Here is a 6,452-nt window from a genome sequence, read left to right on the forward strand (position 1 = left end):
CCTGGATTATATGCGCAATAACTGTCACAATGGTGAACATTTGTGCCAAAGTACATTAAAATAGAAGTTCAGCTCAAAACAAACATTTTTCAATGACCTCTAAGTGTGACCTTAAGTTTTAACCTAGACATCTGACACATGCACTTGACACTGCTTCTCATAGTGGTGAACATTCCTACGAAGCTTTATTAGGTCCTCAGGGACCGTAATTTTGCACGCGACACTTCGCCTCACAATGGTGAACATTTGTGCCAAGTTATATTGAAAACCCTCTTTGATAGTAGAAGTTCTGCTCCGGACAAGCGTGTTTTATTGACCTCTCAATGTAACCGTGACCTTTTACGTAGAGACCTGGTTCATGCACGCAACACGGCTATTCATAGTGGTTACCATTTGTATGAAGTTTCATTAAAAAAATTCCTTCATGCGTGTAGGAGATATGCTCCGGACAAAAATCGGACGCAGTCCGAGTCAGGGGGCAAACTATAATACGACCCGTTTTTCAAACGGGCCTATCAAAATTCTAATACATGTATAAAATTTTATTTATTTCACACCGAGTGCTTACATTTTATGGTGGGCATCCTGGTAATAATTCATAAGATCATAGGATATTGCATTAACTATAAATTTTTTTCTCAAGATGACTCCTTAAAGTTTAATGTGATGGTAACGTCTAGCAATATGTATTTTCTTGATGCTTATTGTTTCTTCTTATAGATCCAGAATATAGTTAAAGCAATAATTATCAGCCAGTTCTAAAAATCAGTGTCATAATAACCATTCTAAACACTTTTGTTGCTACATGTTGATATTTGCATTCAATTTAGTTATTTATCTCCACAGAGCAATTTAGATTGTGATTGACGTTTTCAATTCTATCAATATGTAAATACAGGTAATAGACAAAGAGCTATCCAGTGAGCTCTTTATAATTGTGAAAAGACTACCCCAACCCCGTCTGAAAAAATAAATAAAATACAATAAAATGTCATGCAGACAATGAGATACGTAAGAGGAATTTAAGCCAGTATTATAATATTTAATTTTCTTGAGTAACTGAAAACAAATGAATTGAAATCACAACATATCAGCTGGTATTTTTCTTAACCATCACTTTCATATGTATGTATACACCGGTTGCGCTTCTTTATAACACATTTATATCCAGGTAACACATAAAATAGGCGCTTCGTGTAAAACTAAATCAACAAAAAAAAAAAAATAATAATAATAAAAAAAATAAATAAATAAAAAAATCGGAATTTATATTTATGTGCGGAAGATTCGAGTTTTCACCCTTCGATGTGTAAATTACTTTTTTAGTGTTATAAAAATGAATTTACGACATACTTAAGTTCACCCAACTTTTTTCTTTTTATCTTAATTTCATTTCGTTATCACGACTTAAAAACTGAAACGACGCAAAATTATTTTCAACAGGTATAACTCTGCAAGGAATGATATTGCAGTATTGGAAGAATTTGCTCCCTTTGATTTTATCATGTATTTTATACGGTCCATTGGCAATATGTAACTTGTGTTATTTCTACTACTATATTCTAATAAATGGCTTAAACAAAACTTAATTGAAACCAAGTTACCAGCATTAGGTCAAGGTCGGCTTCATTTGTGGTAGAAATGGTACTAATATTTTAAATGATCCAAACCATTTATCTGAATAATATCACAGCTTTTTGAACTGCATGTAAATTCGGAACATATTAGATTTTGGTCACATACAGAATATTACCGCTGCTTTTTATATTTAGGTTGTCAATGAAATGTATCTTTCTTTTTTTCAAGTTGTATTGTTTTTTATCAGTAATATCAGCCGCATTGCTTGTGGGACATGGTGGCAGGAGCTTGAAATTTAATGTAGACTGCTACCTTTCTATTCGAGGTTCTTATTTGCCGGAAAGTGCCGAGAAGTTGCGATTGTGACCCAAAGAGCATGAATTAAAGTGTCATATCATAATGTTTCTGGTAAGGTCCAGTTAATGAATACAACTGAATTGTTTGATTTAATCACGGGAATAAACATTTGATTATACATAAATTCAACGTTTGCTATGCCAAGTTGATTATAGACATGCACCCGTACAATAAAATGCATTTCAATTTTAGTAAATGTACTTCATTGAACACTAATTATTTATAGCTTAAAACGGAAACTTAAATATACAATTCCTGAAAAAAATGCAAACCAGATCTCCCGGATGCGGATATTTTGCAATAATTCTTGCAAATACAAAGGAAAATGAAAACAATTATGCATCATAAAGAATAATTTAGAATCTTTTATTATCCTAATAGGTACTCAAAGTAATTTCAATAATGCATCTTTTAAACGTCACAGATATGTTTTAAAGTTTTATTACCCTGCAATTTTTCTCTGATTTAAAGACAAACACCTGGTAGAGCAATTTTAAGTGTTAAAATATTGCTACCACATATTTTTGTTGCACATGTAGTACAGTATGTTTGAATGGATTTACAAATAACAAATTAACATTTTTTTTTCTCTCAGATACAAATTATTTTATTTAAATGATTTTACATAGCCCGTGTTATAGCTGGAACATGCTTTTAAGATAATCGCCGACCTCTCGTAAAATTTAATATGTCAGAGAGTCCATTTTGGAAGACAAAGATAGTAATGTTACGCAAATAGTTTGGAGAGAGCAACTCTTAACATACTTCTTATTTATTTTAAGTGTATACAGAGTTAATGTAGTAATGAAAAGTGTTTTATATTGGACAATCCATTTTGTCATAGTCGAGATGTTCAATAATGCAGCGTGTTCGTAGTTTTATAGATGATCAAATAAATCCGTCTGGCATGCTCTCATGCCAGACATGTTCAATCCAAAACTGTGTTGTGAATTCCCTTTCTAAACTACAGAGGCACACAGGCACAAATATAAAGCAGCGTTATCACAGACGAGTGGATAGCTTGATGTTATATGAAAGGAGTAGGTTGACATTTACAAATAACATGACATCTAATTGACAATTAAGATAACTAATATAATCCTAATTGATTCTTTTAAATATTACCATTTAGAAAAAAACATTGATAAAAATAAAAATGTGGCTTCAATCGAATATTCCCGAGGCACTGTTCTTGGTTCTATACTAGCATCTTTTAATTGCGTTTTTTCCACATTGAGTAACAGTTAAGATGATATGGCGATTTTGTAGCAAATTGTATCTTTGGAAAAGAGACCTTAGATGTAACATCGTGCTTTCATTCACAGAAGAGCGGTCTTCTGAACAGGACGATCGACTTTCCATACTTATGTTGGATACCTACCTTACATGAAAGTATTATAATTATGATCGTTACAGGATTTAAATCCAACAGATTTTATGCATATCGAATCTATTAAAATATTTTCATTTACAGTATTAAAACATAACATAACGGGGAGCTTAGTAAGCATAAGCATGTTATTTCCCTTCGGTCATAGAAAAAAAGACATGGATTAGAGTTTCGACATTCATTTCAATTTGATAATACAAACTAACGTATCTCTTTATTTTACAGATGCAGTATCACAATGAACAAATTATCAAGGAAGACAATCTCCTCCTATGGTGAGAGTCGTGATCTGTTAAAACAATAAGAGACCGAACGTTTTCCTTTTTGTTGCTTTATCAAACTCACGGTATTTCATATTCATTTATTACACGCCCGTTTTATTTTGTTATTGTTACAAACCAATCGGAAACAATAAATAAATATGGCTTAGACTTTAAGCTATTTTTATCTAGACAATTCTGTAATTTTGTCAGATACATTGTTTCATAATTTATCAAATTGTCAGTATTTCCTGGTTTTGTTTGTTGGTTGACAATGATTGAAAGGTCTCCAATGATAAATCTTTTATTTCAGTCTCCTATAGGATCTTAATCAGATAAGGTTTAACAATGTAGACATGACATCACATGAATCAAGTATATCGTTGAAAGAAAAGAGAGCTTCTCGACGTAAAGTGTATTGTAACACAATGAAATAGTGAAAAACAGAATCCTTAAAGAAACCCAAACACGGAAAAATTGAAAATGTTGTAGGCTCGGTTTATTTGAGCCTGTTCATGGACGGTAGTGATAAAAGCAAGCTATTGTCCACGCCCCCTAGCAGAATTAAGCAGAATTTAACGTTTAAGATGAACTGGTATAATTTTGAATTACATTTAGAAGTCAGGATCGGAAATATATTTAAAAATGTTGGAAATTCCATCTAAAACATCAGACCTCTGCCAACCCACTACTTAAGTCTCACACCAGGAGACACATGGCGCATGACTTATCGAAAAAATAAATAAATGGAATTTAAGGTTTGAGACATCAATTAAGGAAAACAATTAAGTTAATACGCATATCTCCTATTTGTAGTTCTAGGAGAGTAGATGAATTCCAGTTTAAAGGCCAATTATGCCCCAGAAATTCTTTTTCATTTCTCAAAAGTTATTTCTTTTGAGTACTGTTATACTTCCTTCAAAATAATACATTTTTTTGCTACTTTTAAGACAAATAATTTCACACTAATCACTTCTTTCTTCATCTGTTAAGCATCTAAAATGCGCTAAAACCATTACATGAAATTTAAAGTTATTTAACACATATTTGCATTGTCTAAAGAATGAAAGGCATAATGTGTAATGTGTACTATTAGTATATGTGCTTTAGTCTGCAAAATAATAAATATGTATTGTTATTGGATAGTTCTGTATTCATTGAACTGACATCAAATTATATTTAATATTCAGTTCTGTAATAATGCGTACGTATCGACCATTTGATTGTTCTTGTTTAAACACTAACCTGATACAAATAAAGGTTCTTTCATATAAATATTCCTTTTTGCTGGCACTTGATCATGTGTTTACTACAAGTTCTGACTTATCACATGTACATTTTATCATTTTTATTATTAATTTAGTGACATTATGCTCATTTGTTTCACTGTCATGTTGAGCTGAATTAGTAATATATCTCAAAATATTGAGTTTTATAATGGTGATTGACCAATAACTGATAATCATAAAATACAAAACTACTTTTATTATAAAAAGACCCCCACTCTTTTTTAAAAATGAATGCTACTGATAAATTCCGAACAAAATTTATTGACACTTTCATGGGTCATTCGGATCATTGAATATTTTTGACTTTCACCTATGCACCCACCATTTGCACTTGGATGGGCACAATGCCACTTTACACACAACATTGGTCCATGCTTTGTTTAATTAATTAAATACTAACGTTATAAATGGAAAGAAAGATAATTAAATAAAAAAACGGCTATAAACATAATCTTAATATATTCAATTCAAACAATGAGTTCGAATTTGCATGAAAACAAAACAATTGCTTTAAATCTTATTTATTTACTTTTAAAAGTCAAATTATAAAGACTTTTCCAAATTCTTATCATACTATAGCACATAATGTCATTACGTTTCAAGGAAATACACCGAATGTTCAGATTATACATGTACGTCTTTTTGTTGAGAAGAACTTGCTTATAGGTGCTTAAACGGGTAAAATGTCATCAACACATGGACATATTGCTAGTTAAGTTATTTAGCGGCATGTCTTAATTTCTTAGCAATTTAAATACAGCGATTATTTTAAGCAGTATTTATGTACATCGTACTTATTTGTTCCTAATATTGATAAAAAACCCACAGGAACGAACTTAATAGTCAAAGCAAAAAATTATTTGAGCAAACATGTCAGACAGTTCTACAAGTCAGTGCCGCATAATTACCATTCTGAACACTTTTGTTGCTAAATCTTGACATTTGCATACCATTTGGTTATTTATCTCTACAGAACAATTTAGATTGAGACAGATGCTTCCTCTTACAATTCTATCAATATGTAAAAATACAGGTAATAGACAAAGCGCTAAATCAATATTACTTACTTACTTCTGATCCGAATACAAATTACGAAGACACTCCAAATAATGTATGGAAGGCAAGTGAACATGTCATTTACGTATATTTCAGACCCGCTAGCTTGCAAGGGACGGAGGTTAATCTGTTGATGCCTGTCCAAAATGATGCATGGAGTGACATCTGAGATCTTCTCTGACCAGTAAAGGTTTGACAGTATTAATTTCATACATCCACCTTTGATCAGTGGTGAAATTTACCTTTCTTCATACGTGAGAGAACAGAACTCAAATTGACTTAATTTTTTTTTCACCATTCGAGGAGTTGTAATCTTCAATGCTGGGAGGAGATTGTTAAAAGTCAATAGTTTATTAGTTTATCTCAGAGGCCCGTCAGACCCGCAAATGCACGAAAAAGTATAAATCATCTCCCTCCTTGAATAATAACTACAATTCTGCCATTTGTCTCCTAAGTTTAAAATTTTCAGCTGATCCAAAATGCTTCGGAGCTCAATTTTAGTATGTTATGCAATAAAATTTT

This window comes from Ruditapes philippinarum, unplaced genomic scaffold (genome assembly GCF_026571515.1).
Source record: "Ruditapes philippinarum isolate M1 unplaced genomic scaffold, ASM2657151v2 ctg7724_1_1_1_1, whole genome shotgun sequence".
Taxonomy (NCBI): domain Eukaryota; kingdom Metazoa; phylum Mollusca; class Bivalvia; order Venerida; family Veneridae; genus Ruditapes; species Ruditapes philippinarum.